The sequence below is a fragment of the Leptonychotes weddellii genome, chromosome 12 (genome assembly GCF_054177405.1).
Source record: "Leptonychotes weddellii isolate Sample4059 chromosome 12, ASM5417740v2, whole genome shotgun sequence".
Taxonomy (NCBI): domain Eukaryota; kingdom Metazoa; phylum Chordata; class Mammalia; order Carnivora; family Phocidae; genus Leptonychotes; species Leptonychotes weddellii.
The window spans coordinates 84,873,263-84,899,289 of NC_138380.1; the positions used below are offsets into that span (position 1 = coordinate 84,873,263).

Sequence of the window (26,027 nt, forward strand, 5' to 3'; positions counted from 1 at the left end):
GCCGAAGGAGGCCCCTCCCCCGCCGTCTATCCTCCCGAATATCGCCTCGGGTTCACTTCTCCGCACGTCCTACCTTCCAGAAAGTGGTCGCTTTTCTGATAAGAGAGTTGTTGCTATTCCTTTCTTCGATCTCCTGTTGGGTTTGTAGGTGTTCAGAATGGTTTGATCCCTATCCAGCTGAATTCCTGAGAGGAGACGAAATCCAGGTCTCCTACTCCTCCGCCATCTTGCTCCGCCCCCCCTGTGAGACATTTTGAAACAGTGGTGGTGGGATCCAGAACCTTCTATACATCTTATTCTGCCTTAACCACATCTTCCCTTCTGACTCTTTCCCTTCTCTTGCATAAGTTTCCCATAGAGATTTGCCTACAGGTGAGCACCCATCTCTTTCCCTCCTGTAGTCAGTCAGTGTTACTTGAGCTCCCACCGTGAGCCAAGCACTGTTCTAGGCTTTCAGATACACTGTTAATCATAAGCTTAGGATGCTGTAAGGAAGATTCACATTAAACAAAACCCAGAGTGGTCCTCTATGGACTGGATGCCATGAGAGTAGAGGGTTCTTTTTTGTCTCTTTTGCTCAGCCTTCTTACCATGCAAACACCGCCTTTAGGTCAGACCTCCAAGAGGGAGGTGCTGTGTCCCACCCACCCCAGGCTTTTCCACAGCAGAGCAATTACCTATTAGAGCAGCCCAGGCCCTCTTGCCATACCAGGCTTATGAGAGAGAAAGAGAGAGAAAGAGAGAGAAATGAACATAGAGAGGAAGGTGGGAGGGGTGTGATTTATAATGAGAAATACATATTTAGTCTTCAGCCTTTCCTAGGCACAAAGCTTTTAAAACCCTTGGAATTTCCTATGAGATGAGAACCATAAAGGTGTGTTTTGTTATTTTAATAAGGTGACTTTTGGAAAGCCCCTAGGTTACCAAGGGATAAGAGCTGGTTGCTAGGGGAACCAACCACTTGATTGGAACTTTCAGTCCAGACCCCTTGCCTCCAGGGAAGGGCTAGCAGCTTGAGATTGAGTTCAATCACCAGTGGCCAATGATTTAATCAACCATGTCTATCGGTAATAAAACCTTTATAAAAATCCAAAAGGACATGGTTTGGAGAGCTTATGGGTTGGTGAACACGTGGAGATTGGGGAAAGTGTGCATATGGAGAGGATATGGAAGCTCCACTCCCCTCCCCACAAACCTTGCTCTCTGCATCTGTTCCATCTGGCTGTTCCTGAGTTACATCCTTTTATAATAAATTGGAAATCTAAAATGTTTTTCTGAGTTCTGTGAGCCACTCTGGCAAAATACTCAAACCCAAGGAGGGAATCATGGGAACTGCCAATCTGTGTAGTATATTGATCAGAAGCACAGGTAACAGCTTGGACTTGTGATTGGCCTCTGAAATGGGGCTGGAGGGTGTGTGCAGTCTTGTAGAACTGAGCCCTTACCCTATAGAATAGAATCTGACACTATGTCCAGGTAGATAATGTCAGAATTGAGTTCAATTGTAGGGTGCCCAGCTGGTATCAGAGTTTTGTTTGATGTTGAAAAAACAATAGACACACACATTGGAATCAGCATCACAATTATTGGGAACAGGGGGAGAGAAATAAGAAATCAAAGTCCCTGATCAAGACCAAGTAATATTCCCACCAGCCCATTTCCACAAATTAGCTTTCTGGGTTGGTATGGGGGGAGGGGTAGGACTTGAAGAGGGAGAAGAGTCTGGCACTCTTCCCTGGGGACCGATACCACTAATCTTGGATCCTATCGAAATAGAAGACATCATTTGTGGACACAGTACAACAGTACTAGGTACCCCAAATTGCACTAAATGTAAAGAATAAAACCCAGTAAGACATGACCTTTACCCTCCAAAAGCCCACAGCAGGGGATCTTATGAACTGTTTATACCCCAATATCAAAACCAGAAAAAGACACTACTACAGAACTACAGGCCAAGACCCTGATGAATATAGAGGCAAAAATTCTCAATAAAACACTAGCAAACCAAATTTAGCAGCACACTAAAAGTATCATTCACCATGATTGAATGAGATTTATTCCTGGGATGCAAGGATGGTTCCACATAAGCAAATCAATCAGTGTGATATATCACATTAATAGAATGAAAGGAAAAAAATTATATGATTTCTCAATAGATGTCAAAAAGAGCATTTGACAAAAACCAACATCCATCCATGATAAAGACTTTTAATGATTAGGCATAGAAGGAACATATCTCAACATAATAAAGGCCACATATGACAAGCCCACAGCTAATATCATAATCAGTGGTGAAAGATTAAAAGCTTTCCCTTTGGGCGCCTGGGTGGCTCAGTTGGTTAAGCGACTGCCTTCGGCTCAGGTCATGATCCTGGAGTCCCAGGATCGAGTCCCGCATCAGGCTCCCTGCTCGGCAGGGAGTTTGCTTCTCCCTCTGACCCTCCTCCCTCTCATGCTCTCTGTCTCTCATTCTCTCTCTCTCAAATTAATAAATAAAATCTTTAAAAAAATAAAATAAAAGCTTTCCCTTTAAGATCAGGAACAAAACAAGGGTACCCACTCTTATCACTTCTTTTCAACATGGTACTAGAAGACCTAGCTAGAGTGATCAGGCAAGAAAAAGAAATAGAAGATATCAGAGTTGGAATGAAGAAGTAAAATTGTCTCTATCTGGAGATGATATGATTTCATATATTAAAAAAAAAGTCCTAATGACTCAAATAACCAAAAAAACCCTGCCATATCTAATCAGTGAATTCAGTAAAGTTTCAGGATACAAAATTAACACACCCAAATCGGTAGCATTTTTATACATTAGCAACAAATTTTCTGAAAAAGAAAAAAAGAAATAGATCTCCCAATAGCATCAAAAACAATAAAATACTTAGGAATGAATTTCACTATGAAGGTGAAAAGTCTCTACTCTGAAAACTATAAGACATTGATAAAAGAAATTGAAAAGGCAAATAAATGGAAAATATCCCATGTTCAAGGATTGGAAAAATTAATATTGTAAAAATGTCAATACCACCAAAAGCCATCTATAGATTCAGTAGAATCCCTATCAAGTTTCCAATGGCATTTTTTACAGAAATAGAAAAAGAAAACCACTCCTAAAATTTATGTGGAACCACAGAATACCCCAAATAGCCAAAGAAATCCTGAGAAAGAAGAACAAATTAGGAGGTATCACACTTTCTGATTTCATGCTATACTATAAAGCTATCACCATCAAAACAGTATGGTACTGGAATAAAAACAGACAAATAGACCAATAGAACAGAATCAAAAGCCCAGAAATAAACCAGGTCATATATAGTCAACTAATATTTGACAAGGGGGCCAAGAATACTCAGCGGAGAAAAGACAGTTTCTTCAACAAATGACTCTGGAATAATTAGATATTCACCTGTAAAAGAATGAAAGTGGACCCATATCTTACACTGCTCACAAAAATTAACTCAAAATAAATTAAAGACTTCATGTAAGATCTGAAACCCTGAAACTCCTAGAAGTAAACATAGGAATAAAGCTCCTTGACTTGAGTCTTGGTAATGATGTTTTGAATCATTTGGACACTAAAGCACAAGCAGCAAAATAAAAAATAAACATGTGGGACTACATCAGATTGAAAAGCTTCTGTACAGCAAAAGAAAACATCAACAAAGTGAAATGACAGAATGGGAAAAAAAATATTTAGAAAGCATATATCTGCTAAGGGGTTAATATCCAAAATATATAAAGAACTCATGCAACTCAAAAGCAGAGAACCAATTAACCTAATTTTAAAAAATGGGTGAAGGACCTGAATAGACATTTCTCCAAAGAAGACATCCAGCTGGCCAACAGACAGGTGAAAAGATGCTCAACATCACTCATCATCCAGGAAATGCAAATCAAAACCACAATGAGATACCACCTCACACCTGTCGGAATGGCCATCATAAAAAAGACAAGATACAACAAATGCTGGTGAGGATGTGGAGAAAAGGGAACCCTCGGGCACTGTTCATGGGAATGTAAATTGGTGGAGCTACTCTGGAAAACAGTTTGGAGATTCCTCAAAAAATTAAAAATAAAGCTATGTGATCCAGCAATTCCACTTCTGGGAATATATCTGAAGGAAACAAAATCACTATCTTGAAAAGATATCTGCACTACCATGTTTGTAGCAGCATTATTTACAATAGCCATGATATGGAAGCAACCTAAGTGTCCATCAGGGATGAATGGATAACATTGTGAGTTGTAGATATATATACCCACACATGCATACACGATGGAATAGTATTCGGCGATTTAAAAAATCCTACCTTTTGTGACCACGTGGATGGACCTTGAAGGCATTATGCTAAGTGAAATAAGTCAGACAGAGAAACACAAATACTGTATGATCTTACTTATATGTGGAATCCAAAAGAAAAAAGAAAAAAGCTCATAGCAAAAAGAGAGCAGAAGATCAAACTTGTGATTACCAGAGGCAGAGAGGTGGAGAGCCCAGTGAGGAGGAGTTGGAGGAAGGTTGTCAAAAAGAACAAAGTTATAGATAAAAAAGTGATAGGGATATAATGTACAACATGAAGACTGTAGCAAACACTGCTATATGACATATAAGAAATTTCTTAAGAGAGTAAATCCGAAGAGTTCTCATCACAAGGAGAAATCTTTTTTCCTTTTTCTCTTTTTTTTTCTTTTTATTGTAATTATATGATAAGATGGCTGTTAGCTGAACCTATTGTAGTCATCATTTCACAATATATGTAAATCAAATCATTATGCTGTATGTATTAAACTTATATAGTGATATATGTCAATTATTTCTCAGTAAAACTGGAAAAAAAGATTCATTTCAATAAATATGAACTTGTAACCCAAAGGTTGTCTGATTACTATGGATACAGATGTGGTCAGATTCATGTCTCTACCCAAATTCCAAGGGCTCCAAGTCTTCCTCCATCTGATAACCCACACACACCCCTGCTCTCGGTGAGACCTTATCTTGCAATGGTTACTTCTGGGAGCCCCCATATGATGCCTGAGATATATACACCCTTTGGGTCATCTGCTGCGGCTTCATGCAGTGACCCCTTCTTTTCCATCTCAACTCGGACTGTCAACACTCAGCCTCTGCAGCCTTCAGCCTGTCTGAAGGAGCCTCCTCACTCTCCTGGGAGCATCAGTTCACAGAAGGTTTCATTAGTATGGGACAGTGGCCTCCCTGAACTCACCTTTACCACCACCACCACCCACCCACCCTCCCCCCCCCCGCCCCTGTTTTCCTCCTCAGTCCAGGGAGGTGATTTTTATTCCCAAAGCCTCACAAAAAAATGTACTTGGAAAACAGTTCTATCAGCCTCTAAGTACCCCCAAGCCCACCTCTCCCCATCTCTGCAAAAAAATTCAGCATGGTTGAGAAACATCTATCTGCCTCATTCTCCTCTCATTCAGCCTGTGTAGAACGTCACTTCTTGCCCCTTTCCAGGTACGAGAATAAAACCTCCTGTGTATGAATGAAAGCAAGTGAACTGGGGAAGGTGGGGGTACCAGATGGCTTCACCAGCCATGTCTCAGTATCAGGTCCACCAGCCTAAATGCCTGGGAGGTGCTTCAGTCCCTACTTTGGTCTAATGCAAAGGAAGGCAAAATATGGACTCTTCTTTCTGGATCCAGCAGAAGGAGCTGGAGACGTGGCACGGAATGCATGCAGGTGTGAAGACGGTGAAAGTGAACCTTACACAGGAAACAACCATGGTGGGTTACAAGCTGGCCGGCTATTTTGCTTTGTATTATTTTACTGCAGAGAGACCAGTGATGGAAGGTGCTTTTGTTTGTATTTATTTATTTGTATTGTTTAATTTTTGGAGTCAATAACTCATGTGGTTCAGAATTCATAGTGGGTGAGTGAGGATGCCATGAAGTTTCCCATCTCTGTCCCCAAACTTCCTCTCACACACACCCAACGTTGTTTTTGCATATCCTTCAAGATACACATTCAAACAATTGCTGGCATGGAGGTTTTCCCTTTTCCTGCACAAACGGTGACATATATACACAAAATTCTACATTGCATTTTTTCCATTCAAGGACGTATCTTGGACATATTCCCGATTGATGGATAAAGGTGCCCTCATTCTCTTTCCTGGCTGCATAGCATGACTCCATTGTATGAATGCCCAATGGCTTCTTTGACAAGGCCTACTAATGAGCATTTTCTTGTATCCAGTCTCTTGTTATTCAAACAACACTTCAATGAATAGCTTGTACAGACATCGGTGCAATCATACATCATACATACATCAATGCGCTTGGAGAGACCGGCGGAGCTGAGACCTGAGACATGGCTGGGAACACGGAAGGGGAGCTGGGACTGCCAGTATCAGCCCAGTAGTGGGAGCAACCACGTGACCCGCCCTTTGTGGGGGGGACCCCAGCAGCTCTCATCACTCAAGAAACCAAAGGCCAGCACTGCTGCTGCAGACCCCCTACAGATTTCATCAGTTGTTGCCCCACAGGTAATTTGCATTTGCAAACACTGGCCACCTCCCTGTTCCCTCCCTTCCTTCCTCCGCTGGAGCCTGAGATCTGCACCTACACCAGCAACCAGCCCAGGGCTTCGTGGCTGAGTGAGTGCCAAATGCCTGCCTAGATAGCCCCAGTTGAACCCCACTGCCATGCACGTGCATGGGACTAGCCCCCTCCAGCTGTGCACCTGCATGCCACCAGTCTGACTCCAGTAACTGACCTCCACTACTGTGCATTCATGGTGAGACCCACCAACTAAAGGACTGCATACCAACAGCATGGGTCCCTGCTGCCACTTGTGGGCCTGGATTCTGCACTGTCTCCTGTCACTGACCTGGACCACTGGGCGCCCCGGCAGCTAGCCCCCAGCCATGCACCTGCATGCTCTTAGCCCAACATGCATCACCAGCCTTTACTGCCATGCCCCCACGGTGACACCCTGCGGCCACAAAAGTGCACACTGACAGCCAGGGTCTCCGAAGCTGCCAACGCATCTGCAGTTGGCCCCAGCACTTGCTGTTGGCCCTGACCTTCATCACTACGAGAGTATCTGCAACCGGCCTCTGCCACCACCCAAGCACTTGTGGCTGTCCCCCACAGGAGAGTGGGCACACACCCCGCTTTTTGGCCCTCCCCACCCCCTGCCCTGGCACATAGCCACTGGGCCTGGAGGCTCCCCTGCATCTGCTACACAACCCCTGCGGCACTTGCCAAGAACCATGCAGTTGTCAACGTGGACACCAGCGAGCTGAGCTGATGAGACCCCGTGCCCCCTGGACCCAGCACCACCGCACAACCCTGCACGTGGAGCAGATCAAAACTGCAGTGTAATACCACCTTACATGTGTTAGAATGGTTACTGTCAAAATGACAAGATATAACAATTGATGGTGAGGATGTGGAGAGAAGGAAACCCCGTGCTCTGTTGGTGGGAACATACACTGGTACAGCTACTATGGAAAACAGTATGAGGGTTCCTCAAAAAATTAAATATAAAACTACCAATCCAGCTTTCCACTTCTGGGTACATATCCAAAGAAAATGAAATCACAATATTGAAGAGATATCTGCACTCCCGTGTTCTCTGTGGCATTATTCACAATAGCCCAGACATGGAAATAACCTAAGTATCCATCATGCGATGAATAAAGAAAATGTTATATAAATGTTATCTGGATATATATACACACACATTATGTAAACATTTCATATAAAACATATTATGAATGTTATGTAGCATATACATTATATATAACGGGATATTGTTCAGACATAAAAAAAAAATCCTGCTATTTGCAACAACATGAATGGAACTTAAGGGCAATATGCTGAATGGAATAGGTCAGACTTAGAAAGACAAATACCATATGATCTCACTTATATGTGGAATCTAAAAGCATAGAACTCATACAAACAGAGAGTAGAATGGCAGTTGCCAATAGGTCCAAACTTTCAATTATAAGATGAATAAGTTCCAGAGATCTAATATACAGTATGGTGACCACAGTTAGCAACATTATATCATATATTAGGAAGTTGCTATGAGAGTAGAGGTTAATGCTTCCATCTCAACAGCAGCAAAATGATAACTATGTGAGGTGAAGGATGTGTTAATTAACTTTATTGTGGTAGACATTTTGCAAATCATCATTGAACATCTTAAACTCACATAATGTTATATGCCAGTTATCTCAATAAAGCCGGAAAAAATAACTAAAAACGCGTATACTTGAAAAAAAAAAGCTTATGATATGATCCCAAATGTGTAAAAGAGAAGAGAGAGATGCGTGAGTGCGCAGCAGGGAAGAAGGGTGGAAGGAGAGAAGAGGGAGGAGAGAGTGATGAAGAGTGGAAGGATTTCACTATATTAGCAAAGGTACTTTCTGAGATACGAAGCCACAGGATGCTTTAAATATTTTCTCTTGGCTTTCCTATATTTTTAAAATTTTCCTAAAGAACTTTAAATTTTTTAGATTTTATTTATTTATTTATTTATTTATTTGAGAGATTGAGCACATGAGCAGTGGGGGGTTGGGGGAAGAGCAGAGGGAGAGGGACAAGGGGACTCCGTGCTGAGCGTGGGGCTCTATCTCAGGTCACTGAGATCATGACCTGAGCTGAAATCAAGAGTCAGACGCTTAACCAGCTGAGCCACCCAGGTGCCCCTGAAAGAACTTGAATTAGAGGCCCATCCTTCAGGTGCTCCCTTCCTGTAGCAGGTATGTTCTGAGTTCCCAGACAGAAATGTGCGGGATGACCACCCCCCCACCGTCCCACCAGCCGCGGGGGACACTGTCGACCCCAGAAATGCAATTATGATATTGGTCAGCTCTACCTGGTCCCATGGATCTAACTCGATGAAACAGTGCTCTCAAGGATTTTTAACTTAGAGTTTGGAACAGGAAACATTGACAGTAACCGTTATCTTTTGTGAATCTGAAATATGAAATATATAGCTGTTCTTAAAGATTTACTTTAAGGAACTTATAAAGTAAATAAAATACCAAAGTCTCTCTGATGAGGGAGCAGAAGGCAAACTAGGAAAAAGCACAAGCTGACACCCCGCAGCACCCCCTCCCCCCCACCGCTGCCAGGTGGGATCTGTGTTACCTTCCTCAGGCACTCCTCTCTGCCCTAACACTAAGGGAAGGAAAAAAAACAAATAGTTAACTCAGAGAGATTACAGTCCTGCAAGATGTGAGTCTCCCTTGGTTTACAAATATCTTAGTGATTTACAAGAAAAAAGCATTCTTACCAATTACCTAACTTCTGGAAGGAAATGTAGATAGAATTAAATGTCCTTACAATCTTCAGCCCATTGACAAATACTTGAGGTAGTGGGAGAATCACATTCCTCCAGGAAGCTCCCTACTGTCTTAATGTTAATGCCTTGCTAGAGGGAAAACCAACCTTAACTTGACAATGGCAAGGCCTCCAGGATCTTGCAGGTCCTGTTTAGCATATGAAAGTTCTTTTGACACCTCCCTTTTCCTTACCTCCCCCAACCCCATAGTATATAACCAGCCACTCCTCACAACCACCGGGCAGCCGCTCTTTCTGCCCATGGGTTCTGTCCCAGGGCTTTAACTAAACCACCATTTTGCACCAAAGACTTCTCAAGAATTTTTTCTTGGCTGTAGGCTCCGGACTTCACCCCACCAAACCTCATCCGTATTTAAAACTACATCACTCTTACTCCTGAGAGCTTTTTCTGTATCCTTGCTTAATGAAACTCTATGGCTTTACTTGCTGTCTTTTGTCCTTGAGATTCATTCTTCGACTCCAGGAAACAAGAACCTTGCTCTCCCATTTCATCTCCATTGAAGTTAGATGAATTTCGATTGAGGAGCTCTTTCCCCCTCATCTTGAGCCTGCAGCATTTTGTATCACCTTCTATACAATTGTTTATGTCTTGGATGGTGTCTTTTCTTATGTTGGGAAATCTTCCATTACTTGAAGACTGTAATTTTAAAGTTCACACTTAACAGGTAGGAACTTGAGTGACTGTTTGTAGATAGGTTTAGCTCTTCCTTCTCAGCTGTGCACAGACCCATGTGTGATGTGGATGATATTTTTGAGATATTAACCCAATATATTGTCACTCTTGGGATGCAATGGTTCCAGTATCTGTAGCAACCACCCACCTACCCTCCTATTGAATCAAATGCATTCCTTGCTTCCCACAGAGGAGAGAGCCCCTCTGAGAATGCAGAAGTCCTCTAAAAGTTAGCACTTTGCTGTTTGCAGTAGACAGGTTTTGCCTATCATATATCCAAGCCCACAGTTTTAGATCCTAGAAACACTCCAGAAATCTCCCCTCAGTCTTAGGGGACTTCACACCCACAACAGAATACACAGTAGTAGCCCCTGGAATGGTACAATTTGAGCCTCTTTTCCTGATACTTCTTACTGTTTAGGCATTTAATGGGTACTCTGATGTGGGCTCACAGGGACAGAACACTGAAGCTAAAGGAAATTACTAGCCAAAAAAAAAAGAAGGAAACAATATTTACGGGTGCTGTTTAAAAAAGAATTCAAATCTGTGATAGTGATGGAGGATAGACGTTAGGGTTCGAAGCCAATGGCCAAGAAATAATTCTTGAGATGTCTTTGGTTCAAAAAAGGTGATTTTATTAAGGCACGGGGACAGGACCCGTGGGCAGAAAGAGCTGCAGTGGGGTTGTGAGGGTTGGTGGTTATATACCTACAAGTTGGGAGGGGGTTTAGGGACAGCGTAAATCTCTAAGGAATTTTGGAAAACAAGGTCTTCAGGAGCTTGAGGGGACTTAGCTATTGTTGGGAAAAGGTCATTTATTACCATCTAACAAAACCTGAGTCATGAGACCTTTCAGTGGGCCATATGCTTGGGGGATGATTGCCAACACATATCTTGGTGTGGGGGGTGGTTATAGATAAAGGAAGTTTCCAAAGGAATTTTTACACTTTAAACTAGACTTAGAGGATCCTAGGGCGGGGTGGGGGGGGGTTGCTGAGAGTCAGGCTAGGCATTGCTTTTTGCCCTTAGCAAAGTATTAACTTCGAGGCGGTTGAGTCCCTAGAGGAATGTCACTCTCCCTGTTTCAAGGACTTGTCAGTGGGCTCTAGGTAGTAAGGAAATTTAATAATTTTTTCTTCTGCCTTTGTTTCCCACATCAGTAGGAGAGATGACACCATTGGTCAAGTCCCAAAGAAAATTCACCAATAATGCCAGTCCCAAGCCCCACGTAGCATACTCACATCGATGTAGATCCCTCCCCTAAAGTAACACCTCTTTTTTCCCCTCTTACAGACTACCTGTTGATTATTTCAAAGTCAGTAGTCCCTAGATCCAAGACTATTGTAGGTGTTGTGAGAGTGCTTCTCCCTGAGACGGTGTGACAGATTATCGAGGTGATGGTAACTCTGATGATGGTAACTCATTCTCAAGAGTCAACATGGAATCCAATCCTTTTAATTAACTCTGCTAAGGGATAAACGTGAGGGGAAAGAAAGAGTTCTGCTCTCTTACACTCTAACAATGAACATGTCAACTGCTCAGTTATAATTATGCTATGTTGTACTGATTTATCAACAGTTGTTATAAAATTGCACAACCCAATTTTAAACATGAGTCCTATCTTGGACTCTATAAATCCCCCTCTGATATGGACAATCTTTTTCTGACAAATACTTCTGAGATCGAGTGTGAGGAATCCCCCAGAAAGGTATTTTCATAATCATCCTGCAGTTGTAGATAGATTGAAAATGCCAGAGAAATTGAAAATGTCTGAGATCAGAAGATCAGTGAGGTAAAAACTGAGTCACGAGGCCAAGTATAGAAATGTAGTGGGACTCAAAGCAGAATCAAAAGGCAGTGATCGGGGGAAACAGAAAACCCAACTGTCTTAAGTCAGAAGCTGTGAGCACTTTCAGTGTTGCTGTGGGACCCATGTCTTTATTACATGGCTGTCTGAATGCCTTATTCCCTCAACATTCTGCAGGAACATTCCTACCAGGAATGTGACTGGGGGCCCTGCAGGGTTTGGCTTGATATTTAAGATTATGAGCTGCCACTTCTCCTCTGATAGTTGTATGCCAAAGATTAAAACAATATTTTCTCCCTAAATAAAGTATTTTGCTATTTTCGCTGAGGATAGTTTATCAAATGGACCTTCAATAGCTTCTCTTTGCAACCAAGTCCATGGTCCCCACACCATCTCCCATCAGAGCAAAACAGGCATCCGTCCAGGAAGGCTCGTGTCCAAGGCACAGTGAGAATGGTAATGTTCCTCTCTCCTTTTTCAAGTTAGCCTGAAATTTTTATCACAACTCTGTATTTCAAGGACCTTGCCAAAAAAAAAAAAATAGTTTTTGTTCTTGGTGTTCACTGAAAATTTAACAAACAGTAGGAGGTGATTTATTGCACCTGGCACGTGTAGAAAATAAACTACTTTGTTATTTTCATGTCTGAATACAAAAATCCATTGAGGCTATATATTTCAGACATTCTTGATGCTTACCATTATACAAGAAAAATTATTATCTTTACCTCTCATTCCAACAAAGATCAGAACAAGAGAGCTAAGCCAAGGCTTCTGAAAAACTAGAAACGAAGTCACCAAAACACACTAGCTGGCAACTAAATTGGGGAGGAAGCTGTGAAATGTACAAAATTGCAGATGTCAGCTTTGACAGGAAGCTGGTGATCAAACAATCCACATTTGTTTCTCTTTTATGTTCTCCCTGAGGAATTGCCTTTTAAGTACTATTTTGTTTTGTTTTTTAACTTAATAGCATACTCTGTCCATGACCCATTATCTCCATCCAAGATGGAACAAAGAAGTTACAGGCACTTTCACCCCAGTTTTATTGAGCTACAAATGACAGGTAATGTGCATTGGTTTAAGGTGAACAACATAATGATCTGATACCATTTAGGGCAAAATGATCACCACTGTAAGTTTAATTAATACTTAACACTTCACATAGTCACAATTTTTTGTTGTGAAGAGAACTTTAAAGATCCAGTCTCTTAGCAACTTTCACGTACATGACACAGTATTGTTCACTATGGTCACCGTGCTGTATATTATCTCTCCAGAACTTATTCATCTTATAATGGAAAGTTTGGACCCTTTAACCAACATCTCCCATTTCCCGCACCCTCAGCCCCTGGCAACCACCATTCTACATTGTTTCTATGAGTTCCATGTTTTTAGATCCCACATATAAGTGAGATTATATGGTATTTGTCTTTTTCTGACTGACTTATTTCACTTAGCGTAACACTCTCAAGGTCCATCCATGGTATTGTAAATGGCAGGATTTCTTTCTTTTTTATGAATAACATTTCATTTCATATTGTCTATCTATCTATCTATCTATCTATCTATCTATCTATCACATTTTCTTCATCCATTCATCTGTTGGGAGGGTTGTTTCCATGTCTGGGCTATTGTAAATAATGCTGCAGTGAACATGGGGGTTTAGATATCTCGAGATAGTGATTTTGTTTCCTTCAGATATATTCTCAGGAGTGGAATTCTTGGATCATATGGTAGTTCAGTTTTTAATCTTTTCAGGAGCCTCCATACCTTTTTTCCCAAGTGGCTATCCCACTTTGCATTCACATATAGTGATTTTTTTCTTTCCTTCAGCTCAGATGGTCATTCATTGCCTCCCGATTATGTCATCATATCAACATTCGCCACAGGATGAAATATTTGGAAAGCCAAGAACACAGAAACAGCGAGAGAGCAAAGACTGTTTCTCCTCACGCTTCGGCTTCAGTTTGAACTTTGCCACACATATACTGATACAAAGATTTTTACCAAATTCACATGAAAATGGGCCAATCGGGAAGGTATAAATGCTATTCCTTCAAAGAGAAGTGTCGTGGAAGACATAGTTATTCTTTGAAACTTTACAAAAGGACATTGTGCTCTGAGAATCGATGTGTGCTTGCTCCCGATCCCAGGTGTTTGCAAGAGGTCGATGCAAGAAGCGCAAGGGAAAGGTGAGAGAGGTGGCCTCGTTTTCAAAAACTCATGGGATGGAGAAGGGAGGAGCAAACCCTTGCCTTCATGAAAACTCGGTACTCATGATCCAAGAAAGTAACCATTAGTGTATCTGGTTCCAAACGTGCTCAAATGTCTCTCTACTGAGGGGCCATGACTCATGACAGAGTCTGCAGTTGTTCGCAGTGCAAGGAGAGATAAAATAAAATAATGTAATCGCACTCGAAGGCATTTTTAAAGCTGATTAATTTCCTTTAAAAACCATACTTTAAAGCCAGCCAATTAATCTGCTTACCTGAATGTGCTTCTGCAGAAATTTAGAAAATGCTGACAATAGGAATGCCATGTTATGTGTCTTAAAAACCTTGAAGTCCTTAAGGTCCCTGAAAATGGCTATAAGAAAAAGAAACAGGCAAACCATACTTTATTCCTTAATAATGCCTTTCTATGTTTTAGTGGTAACATGTATTTTCAATAAGATAGTGATGACTGCTGATGATGAGTTTTGTTGGTGTTTTAACATCTGCACTTTGCAAAATAAAGAAGCTGGTGATGCTGAATTCTGGGAGCCAGCCAAGTACCTTGCACAATGAGAATTTCATTTTCCATTCTGGAGACTTTATCCCAAATCAATTCCATAGGCATCTCTGCAGGGGGTGCTCTGCATCATTATTATTTCAAAGATCAAGTAATCTTAATGTGCAGCCAGTGTTAAGAATTCTGAGCTTGGGGATGCATGGAATGCCATGCTTTCCTTTTTTTTTTTTTTTGTTTCTCTACTCCAGAGCATTACTGGGTAACTATTTCCTAGGTGTTATGAGGTATCTATTCAACTGAATCCTAAGACTCTAAAATGCAGTTCATGGTATCCTTTTCATCTCTTATTAAATCCTGTCCAACAACATTGTCTCTAAATGAAGAGCAGGCCTTCAGAAATTGTTGCGGAAAGAAGAGACAAATATCTTTTTGACAGTAGGAGATTAAAGTTTAAAGGAGGATCCCAAGAAACATTGTTTTGTTTTCACAGAAACCATTTTAAAAGGCCTTTGAACTTCCCTGAATATAAGTAAGCCTAAATGAAAAATTGGAGAAAATGTGGAAAGAATTTTTTGGAACATGAAACCTAGGAGAGGGGAAAAAAGCAAACAGATAGTCTAACAAGAAATTTAAGACAATATGAAAATTGTTACAACAGAACAATTCACCAAGTGCTACTACAATCCATAATAGAAGGAGTGCTTTGCATGGGTCCTTGGATTCCTCCTAATCACCCCCATCCACTGACCTGATTTTTAACATTCACTTCCTTGATTTTCTTTAAAATTTTAATGTCTAAGCATTTATGTAATAGGCTAAATTACCATGTTCATTTCTTTAGCCCTCCCTGTATCCATGCCCTTTATCAGTCAGTCCCACTAAGATAGAGTACACTTCCTGGTCCATTGACTTTGGGCCTGGCCATTGGATGAGTGTTGGCCAATGGAATGTGGGTAGAAGTAACAAGGGGCCAGTTCTGAGCCTAGGCCTTAAGAGGTTTCATTTCTCTCTTTCTCTCTTTCTTTGTTTTTTTCTTTCTTTCATTCTTTCTTTTGCTTTAAAGCTTTATTTTCTTAGGTAAAAAGAACACAGAATCTGTAGTTATTTAATGAAAAAAATATTTCCATAAATAGTCATATGCCCCAACACACTTTTAGAAGGCAAAATGCATTATTACAATCTGATTTTCCTTTCATTTTCTAAAAGCCTTTATTGAAATATAATTCATATGACCTACAATTCACCAATTTAAATGGTACAATTCAATGATCTTTAGTTTGTTTATTTTTATTTTTATTTTTTTAAAGATTTTATTTATTTATTTGACAGAGAGAGAGATAGCGAGAGCAGGAATACAAGCAGGGGGAATGAGAGAGGGAGAAGCAGGCTTCTTGCTGAGCAGGGAGCCCGATGTAGGACTCGATCCCAGGACCCTGGGATCATGACCTGAGCCGAAGGCAGATGTTTAACAACTGAGCCACCCAGGCGCCCGATCTTTAGTTTATTTAATGGTATTTAGTTCATTGTACATTCATCATCACATCAATTTTAGAATGTATTCATAACTCTAAAATAAAAAATCCATGCCCATTACTCCTCATTTCTCCCAAGAGGCTCATGTGTTCTTGCTTGCTCTCTCGTACCCTAGGTTGGCACACTAGTTTGAGAAGAGGAGACATGTACAGAAAAGAAAAAACCAACCCGCAGCTAGAGCCCTGTAACTCAGAGCCCAGCAGAGATCAGCCAACCCTCTGCGCACCCGCAGACATGCAAGAGAATAATGTTACATTATAGACTACTAGGACTGTGTGGGGTTTTGTTATACAGCAATAGCTGATTGATATAGGTAAGCCACAGACAGGAAATATTTACAAACAGAAACCAGAAAAAGCACACTCACAGCTAAAAAATACAGTTTTAAAAACCTAACTTTTTTTTGAAGATGGAGAAAACACTTAAGCAAAGATTTCATCAAGGAAGATAAACCGATTTTGAATCAGCACATGCAGAGATACTCAACGTCATTAATCATGAAGGAAATTACAAACTAAAACCACAATGAGATACTGCTACGAACTGATTAGAATGACTACAATATAAACAAATAATTCAACAATACTGACTATTGGAGAGGATGCAGAATGATGAATTGCTATAACCACTTTGGAAACAGTTTAGCAATTCTTTATAAAGTGAAATATACATGTAGCCTATGAACTGGCAATCCCACTCCTAGGCATTTCCTTGAGAAAAATTAAAATAAATGTTCTCACAAAAGCCTGCGTATGAGTGTAGCCACTTTATAATCACCAAAAACTGGAAGTAATTCAAAAGCCCATCAACTGGTGAAAGCATTAACAGACCGTAGTACATTCATACAGTGGGATAATATTTGACATTAAAAAGAAACGAAATATTGGGGCACCTGGGTGGCTCAGTCAGTTAAGCATCTGCCTTCGTCTCAGGTCGTGATCTCAGGGTCCTGGGATCAAGCCCCACACTGGGCTCCCTGCTCAGCAGTGAGTCTTCTCCCTCTCCCTCTGTGATCTCTCTCACTCTCAAATAAATAAATAAAAATCTAAAAAAAAAAAAAAACGAACTACTAATTCATGGATAGCATGGATGAATCTTAAAGACATGCCAAATGAGAGAAGTCAGGCTCAAAGAGCTACATAATTTATGTGAATGTATTATTAATTTTTCATTAGTTTAAGAATATTCCTCACCTTTATCCAAATATATATATTCTGCACCACGGTTTTCTCCTCTTTTTCTGGACTCCAATTGCTCATATGTAGGATTTTCTCACTCAGTTCTCCATAAATTTTTATCTTCTACCTTCTGCCCTTTTTTCCCTCAGTTCTTTCTGAATATTTTTGTCTTTTATCTTCCAGTTCACAAGTTCTCCCTTATTTTGTGTCTAAAATGCTTTGCAATGACGTGGTTGGAACTGGAGGGTGTTATGCTGAGCGAAATAAGTCAATCAGAGAAAGATATGTATCATATGACCTCACTGATATGAGGAATTCTTAATCTCAGGAAACAAACTGAGGGTTGCTGGAGTGGTGGGGGGTGGGAGGGATGGGGTGGCTGGGTGATAGACATTGGGGAGGGTATGTGCTATGGTGAGCACTATGAATGGTGCAAGACTGTTGAATCACAGATCTGTACCTCTGAAACAAATAATACAATATATATTAAAAAAAGAAGAAGAAGAAGAAGATAGCAGGAGGGGAAGAATGAAGGGGGAGATATTGGAGGGGGAGACGAACCATGAGGGATAATGGACTCTGAAAAACAAACTGAGGGTTCTAGAGGGGAGGGGGTGGGGGGATGGGTTAGCCTGGTGATGGGTATTAAAGAGGGCACGTTCTGCATGGAGCACTGGGTGTTATACGCAAACGATGAATCATGGAACACTACATCAAAAACTAATGATGTAATGTATGGTGATTAACATAACATAATAATAAAAAAATAAAATGCTTTGAAATTCATCCTCTGAGTTCTAAATTTCAATTGATGTATTTTTCCAAGTGTTTGTTTTCTTTTTAGTAACTTTTACACTTTCCAGTTACCTGCTAAAAATTTCAGCCAAGATTTCATCAGAAGCATAGTTATAAAACTTTGGGATTTGGTAGCCACCTTGTCTGTGGTCCTTTATCTTTTCCTACCACCTGCGGTTTCTGCTGAGTTTTGTGTGTGTTGTCTTACTTCTGCCTATTCCTGTTTTTTTTCTTTTTTGTCAGAAATTATATTTGCAAGTTGTTTTTAAAAAACTAAATTCAAGTCTAGAGAGGATTTACATTTGCTCCTCTCAGGATCATCTGACTGTAGTATCAGAGAGTGAGATGATCTGAGGTTGTAATCTGTGTGAAGACCAGTTACTCTCAGTCCTGCTGTGTGGGGCTGTCCCTCAAGGTTTCTTCATGACTTTATTTGCATATTCTATTAGTATTTTGTCAAGCTTTAAAAGATGTCTTCAGTGACAGGTTGGTTTGAATTACTTACTCCACTATTAACAGAAGCACAAATTCCCAATAGATTTCTAAATATAAATATGTTCAAAGCAAAGCACACGATGTCCCTGACACCAAGGCCAGCTTCACTGTAGTCTTTCCTGTCACAGTGACTCCATCCTTCTAGATTCTCAGGCCAAGTCTTGGTGTCTTCCGTAAGTCCCCTTTTTCTGGCACGCCCTGACCCATACTGCTAACAGAGTATTGGGTCTATCACCAAAATATACTCAATAATGCTGTGTGACAAGCAGCATCAGGACACTTCATCGTCTTGCTCTTGGGTCTGCAGATATGCTGTGGCTTGGCCGACTGAGGCCGGGCTTGGGGTGGCTCCCCGTTCAAGCTGCAGTGTTGGCTGGGCATGGCTCCTCACTGTGAGCTGGGCATGGGTCTATGACAAACATGCTTATTCTCGTGACGAGTTTGAAGGGTCAGCAGATACTTGGGGGAAGTTCTTCTCGAAGGGATGGCAGAAGCACAGGAGGGCAAACAGAAGCATGTGCTGTCTCTTAGGCCCATACTTGAATTGGTGCATTCAGGTCCATCTACACCCCATTGACCAAAGTCACACAGGGGACCCCAGACTTAGGGAACAGAGAAGCACATTTGACCTTGAGCTGGAAGGGCCGTAAAGTCACATAGCAAAGGGTTGGGTACAGGAAGGGGTAAGTAATTCAATCTACCGAAAGGTCCCTAATAATTATTTCTGTGAGCCACCTCCTTATACTGTCTCATTCAGTGAATCTGCTTCAGCTATTTTGGACTCCTTGGTGTTCCCTGAACATACCAGCCTTGCCCCTTGGGTCCTCACACTGGCTGTGCCCTCTGCCTGGACCACTATTCCCCATGCAGTCATCTGTATGGCTTTCTTCCTTATTTCTTTCAGGTTGGTATTCAACATTTGACTTCTCCCTATTTTAAAATTGCATTCCCTCCATTCTGGCATGTCCCTTATCTTGCTTTATTCTCCTGCTCTGAAGCACTTTTACTTTTGGGCAAACTGTGCCTTGTTGTAAATTGTTGTCTGTTTCCCTCACTAGAGGATAAGATCCACAAACTTAAGAACTTTTGCTTATTTTGTGTACTGAGGTATTGCTTTTGCCCCTCGGGCACTCAATAGCTACTTGGAAATATTTGTTCATAACTCAAAAGTAATAGAAGACAGTGCAAAATGAAAAGCAAAGACAATTAGAAATTCCAAGAGAAGCAAAGAAGTGGTACATTATAGAAAATATAATCAATTGGATCTGGAGCAAGTAATATTTTCATAGTCATATTACTATAAATACCATTTATGAATTTAAGTAAAAATAGTAATTTAACTACAATAGATGTTCTCTTAATTGGCCTCAATATAATTGACTTGACAGATTAATTGACACCCTCCATTCCATCTGCAAATTATACTGACTAATTCCCATGCACATTAAATGCAAGCCCTTAGCATGTCATTTTCTAGCACTGTGTTTCCTTGGACAAATATTAACCATTTTTACCTTATTATCTTCATCTGTAAAATGAGGATATTGAAGTATAATTTTCAGGAAGACAAAAAAGCATGAGTCTTGTACAAATATGAAATGAACGTGGGTCAAAAATTTTATTGAACTTGTTAAATAAGGAGTAAAACAGTAAGATATTAAACCAGTTTAAAGAGAATTTGATGACACACACACACACAGTTTAATGACTAGAATATTAGAATAAGATTGCTGGATTAAACACAAAATAGGTAATGTCCAACACAACCACAAACGGTAAACTTTGGGGTTATTTCTTCTTTCAAAAATAAATTATTGGCATCTCTATCAGGCAAAAAAAAAAACAAAAAACAACTATAAATTAACCTCTTCCCCTGCATGTTTGTAAAATAGCCCAGTTAATAGAATGTCAAATCTCAGTGTTGTACTGAAAGAACACCTCATCGTGTCTTCTGGGTATTTTCAGATTTCAGGTTCTTTTTCTGATAGGGATAATAGTAGGAGTTACGTATTAGAACTCTTAAGAGTTTTAAATCAGTAAATATGTCTGAACACTGGGAGCAGGTCCTGGCATGCAGTCAGCTTAGTGCCTGCCCCCCAGGACAGGAGGCACAGAGTAGCAAGTGAGTCCCGAGCTGTGTACTTGCGCTCCCACTGGGGACGTCTATGCTTTTCCAAAGTCACTGGGTTTATTTCCAAACCTGTTCATTCTAGTTGTATTTATAGTGGTAATTCTTTGATTTTGCTTCGTGTTACAAAAACTAATGAAATAAGTCTGTTACAAAGAGTTCTTTGTTTCTAAAGAAGTAATGTTGAAAAATTTGATAATAACAAATCACTAAAAATATACTTAAAAATCTGAAAGACACTTGTTAATGACTGGGGGGGGGTGGAAACCAACCTCTAGAATAATTCTCTACTCAGTTTGCCTTGCAAATGTTTTTAATTTTTGTACCACTTTAAAGAAACCAAAACTAGAAATCAGTCATAGAAGATGTGTCTTGGGTTTGATTTTTTTGCAAGAGCCACACTGAAGGACAAGTCCTTGACCCTGCGTCAAAAGATCATTTGCTTTCAGTTAAAACGAAACACTTAAGAAATTCTACATGTAATTTTTATGAATACCTGCTTTTTCCAATTAAATGATCAACTACTGGTTCTGATTATGTTGGTAAGAAGATCTCTACAATATAGGGGAAGGGCAGAGGAATTAAGTAAGGCTAACATATAAGAGAGCTAGATCCTCATCTATCACAGCAATTAATGTATAGAAAATGTCTCAAATTGATAAACCAGAAAATCATAGTAAAGACATACACTTGGAGATGTGGGGTTAAGTTATTATAAGGTATCAGCACAAGGACTAAAGTGTTTGCCCATAGAGTGCAGGCCTATTAGCTGGAAGGCTAGGAGCAGGAGACTACTGCATTGTAATACTTTAGCACTATTTAGTTATTTTAAACATGTGCATATATTCAAAAAAAATTCTTCCATGAAATCATTCTTTACATTAATTTGAGGAAGAAGCCCTGAAAATAGCTTAGGTAGCCTATAGCATCTCTTGTAGTCTTTAAATAAAGATATAACTCTTCCTTCATTTCCATCAAATGGCCTGTTCTGCTAATCAAAGCCTGCTCTCTTTTTATTCTTTTAGTCTATTAAATTAATATTGTTTGTCATCTTTGTATTTCCATGATAATTATCTTTAATATTTACTACCTGTGGTGGTCTTAAAATATTTCCACAAATTTCTGACACTCCTCTCTTCCAGAGTCGGGGAGCTTAATTCCCCTCCCCCCTTAAAGATGGGCTCATGAAGACAAGACAGTGAGGCAGAAATGAAGGAGTGTGACTTCTGATAATAGATCATGAAAGCAATTTCAGCTTTCTTCTTGCTCTCTCTTGGATCACTCGCTCTGGGGGAAACTAGCTGCCATATTAGGAGGATGCTCTAGCTAACCTGTGGAAAGTCTCACATCAGGAACTGAGGCCTCCTGACAAGAGCCTCCTGAGTGAGTTTGGGGGCAGATCCTCCAGCCACATTCAAGTCTTCAGATGATCGGTAGCCTGGAAGACACCTTGACTGTACCATCTGCGAAAACCTGGGCCAGAATCACCCAGCTAAGCCATGTCCTAATCCATGATCCACAAAAGCTGTGAGGTGACACATTTGATATTGTACACTACTTATTTCTGGGATAATATCTTAGCACAGCAGTAAAATAACTAATACACCATGAAAACCATGTGAATACAGTCCATCTGGCTTTTTCTCAAGAAGTACTCCAATTCAAAAGACATGGATATTAAACACTTTTGATTGAGGAGAGAGGAGCAGTTCCTCTCAGATTGGAATGGAGATCACCCCAGAAACACAGATTATGCAAAAAGCACCAGAATAATACCTAACACTTACGTAAGATGTGTTAATACCTAACACTTATAGCTTTTTCAGGCTTAGACTCTTTCCTTAAGTCATTGGCAAGTTAAAATATCACAGTGTAACTGCTGGTGTTTTAAAATTTGTCTCTTCACCATTCTTTTTTCTTTTTTTTCTTTTCATTGTTCACTTGCTTAGTTGCCCAAAGTCATTGGCCACACCTGAATTATAACCTCAGAGACGAAAAATAAGGAACTCTGAGGGGCAGCAAGGCTGTAGGTCAGAAATGGTCCTCAGGTCATATTATGGAAAGCATAATCAAAGCAGAACTCGCTGTTTGCTGTGTGGTTTGTAAATGATTCTCTCTCTCTCTCTCTCTTGCTAAAATTCCAAATCTCACTCATAGAGACTTCTAATATTTACATGGTCTTTTCAGTCTTTAAAACAAAGGGACCAAAGGATAGACTGCCAGGGGAGGATGGAAGAACAGAGAAAGGTACAGAGAGACAACACAGAAGGGAGATAGAGAAAACACGGCCACATTCACGCGGGAGGCAAGCCAGCTGATTCTGACAAGTGGTCTCCATGGAGGGCTCTGCAGAGTATGCTGAACATGAGAATTTCTGTTATTCACCATACCTTTGACTGTCATCTTTTTCCTACCTCAAAGGTGGTTTTTACTTGCCATTTCATATCATCGATTCATACATTATGATTCACTGTCATCTGCCATTCATTGCAACTACTTTGGAATGACTCTCTTCCCTACAAGTCTCTTTCCCATAAACTCAAACATTTTTATCCTGTTTACCCATATGTGTTAGTCTGTATTTTCCCAAATTTGACCCAGTTATATTTTCCTTGCATTTCTTCCCACAGACTATTACAAACCCTCTCTATGCAAGACTTGCTGGTAAAATCTTTGATAAGCTGTACACTAACAGCATTAGTCAGGAAGTATTACATTTCAAGTGACAGAAATCAAACTCCAACTCAGTCAAGCCTAAAAAGGACTTTATTTGCTCCCAACACAAGGAAAGGCAGGGGTGTTGCTGGGGACAAGTGGAATAGGGATCTTGACACGGCCACAACTCTGCCCTTGTTTGCTTTGCTTCTCTGCTTGTGGATTTCATGCTCTCCTACTGCCAAAGGGCTCCGTGCCATGTGCAGAACATGAAGAAAGTAGTTCTGTTGTTACATACTGACAGGGTTGCCAACAGAGAGGAAAAGGATCTTTAACCTTCAACCAAAGTGAAAAATTCTGCAGTGGGTTTTAGTTGGCTCACATGGCCATCCTGGACATGAAGGGATGGGGCACTGAACTGAGAAGGGAGACTGGCTAGTAACTCATAGATGGAATAGGAAAGGAGAGTACTGTCAGATAAAGAGGGGAAAGAAGAAGTATTGTGTAGACAAAAATAATACACATATACTACACTAACTGTCTAGATCCATAATTGTATGTCTAGATCCATAATTGTAAATGATCCATAACAATGACCATCCATAGAATTAGGAAAAGTATTTGCAAAATGTATATCTGATAAGGATCTAATATCCAGAATACACAAAAGAAGTCATACAACCGCAAATAAAAAGAAAAACAACCCAATTTAAAACTGGGCAAAGGACTTAGACATTTCTCCAAAAACGGTACACAAATGGCCAATAAGCACATGAAAAAATGTTCACCATCTTTAGTCACTAGGGAAACACAAACTAAACTTTCAGTGAGATACCAGTCAGGAGAGAGCATAAAGAGATACCCATAAGGATGGCTGTCATCTTTTAAAAAGAAAGAACGAAAATAGTAAGTGTTGGTGAGAACGTGGAAAACTGGAATCTTCATTCACTCCTGGTGGGAACATGAAATGATGCCATTGCTGTGCAAGACATTTTGGCAATTTTTCAAAAAGCTAAAAAGAGAATTACCACCTGACTTACCAATTCCACTCCTAGGTGTATACCCAGGAGAAGTGAAACTAGATATCCACACAGAAACTTGTACACAGATGTTCATTAGCGGCATTATACTTAATAGCCCCCAAATGAGACAACCCAAATGTCCACCAACCAACCAATGAATAAATAAATGTGGTAGATCCATATAATGGAATATTATTCCTCCATAAAAAGGGATGAAGTACTGACCCATGCTATAACAAGGATGAGCCTTGAAAACATTATGCTAAGTGAAAGATACCAGACACAAAAGGCTGTATATTGTATGGTTCTATTCATATGAGATATCCAAAATAGGAATATTCATAGAGAAAGAAAAGAGATCACTAGTCGCCAGGGGTTGGGGGAGGGGGCATATGGTGTGGCTGCTAATGGGTATGGGGTTTCTTTTTGAGGTAATAACAATGTTCTAGAATTAGAGCAACCTTATGAACTTAGGAACACACTAAACACTACTGAATTATTCACTTTAAAATGGTTAATTGTACAGTAGATGGATACTTATCAACAAAAACTAATTTAGCAAGTTTTGGAGTCAATTAGGACTATTATTTAATTGGAGTTTGTTTTAGACATGATATTTTTGTGTCTTTCGCAGTTGGAATGAAATTTTCAAGTCCCAGTACCAAATGATTTTGTTAAAAATATATGAATCAATTGGCTCTTCTTCCTACAAAGAACCTGAAAGAGCTTCTAAGAACTGTAGTCTAAATAATATCTCTATCCCATTATAGGTTTTCATTTAATCCATTCTGGAAGGATTCTTGTCAACACTTTTCTTAAAGGATTTCTTAATCATCTTTGGTCATGAACTGAGGGGTATTTTTTCAAGCTGTAATAATGGCATTATTCTACTAAAAGGGCTTGCCTTGTAATCCTGTTAATGTATTTACAAAGAGAAGCTCAAATACTTTGAATTATCCATCACGCCACTAATGGAGAGGGAACTAGAAATTATAAGTTCTAGGAATTAGGCAGGATAGTCAAGACTGTTTAGCAGTGTGCCTTTTACTACCCAAAACCAAAAGATACTCAAATATGAGAGGGAGAGAGAGAGAAAGACGAAGGAAATTCTTGGAATTATCTTGGTATAAATTCCTTTTGACCAGAAAATAAAAAATCATCCATGCAAGGGCTGAGTTTAACTACATATATTTAAAAAGTTCAAACTATAATTTTCTCACTCATTTAGAAGTAATTTTATAATTAATATGTAAGTACTAAATGCTCAAAATGACAATTTATATTATTTAAACTGATTCTCATAGTGAACAAAAGCAGTGATGAGCATTATTTATATATTCTGCTGTGACCATTGTTGAAGTAAATGGTGGACAGAATGCATTGGTCTTCGAGTCCAAGTCATGGACTAACTATAGCATCTGTTAGTCACTGAATTCCCTTGAGTCTCAATTTTCTTATCTATGAAGAATATTTGTCCCTATCTTTGCAGAGCTAGCTCATTATCGCTTATGTCTCATGCTAAAATGTTTCTGCTCCAAGATGCCTTCCTTGACCACTCATCTAAAGTAGCTATTCAGGCTCTCTACCTCACAGCCTGTATTTTAATTCTCTGAATAGCACCTAGGGCTCTTCCATTTTTTTTTTTTTACTTATATAATTAGTC

At 40.0% G+C, this 26,027-nt stretch overlaps 1 non-coding gene across 1 annotated transcript; it reads left to right on the forward strand.

Annotated features, from left to right (window-relative positions):
* The first annotated feature begins 14,292 nt into the window (after positions 1 to 14,292).
* On the forward strand, positions 14,293 to 14,422 carry LOC115937120 (small nucleolar RNA SNORA33). The gene has a single exon (XR_004072438.1). It is a non-coding gene; the product is annotated as a small nucleolar RNA SNORA33 (small nucleolar RNA).
* Positions 14,423 to 26,027: the final 11,605 nt, after the last annotated feature.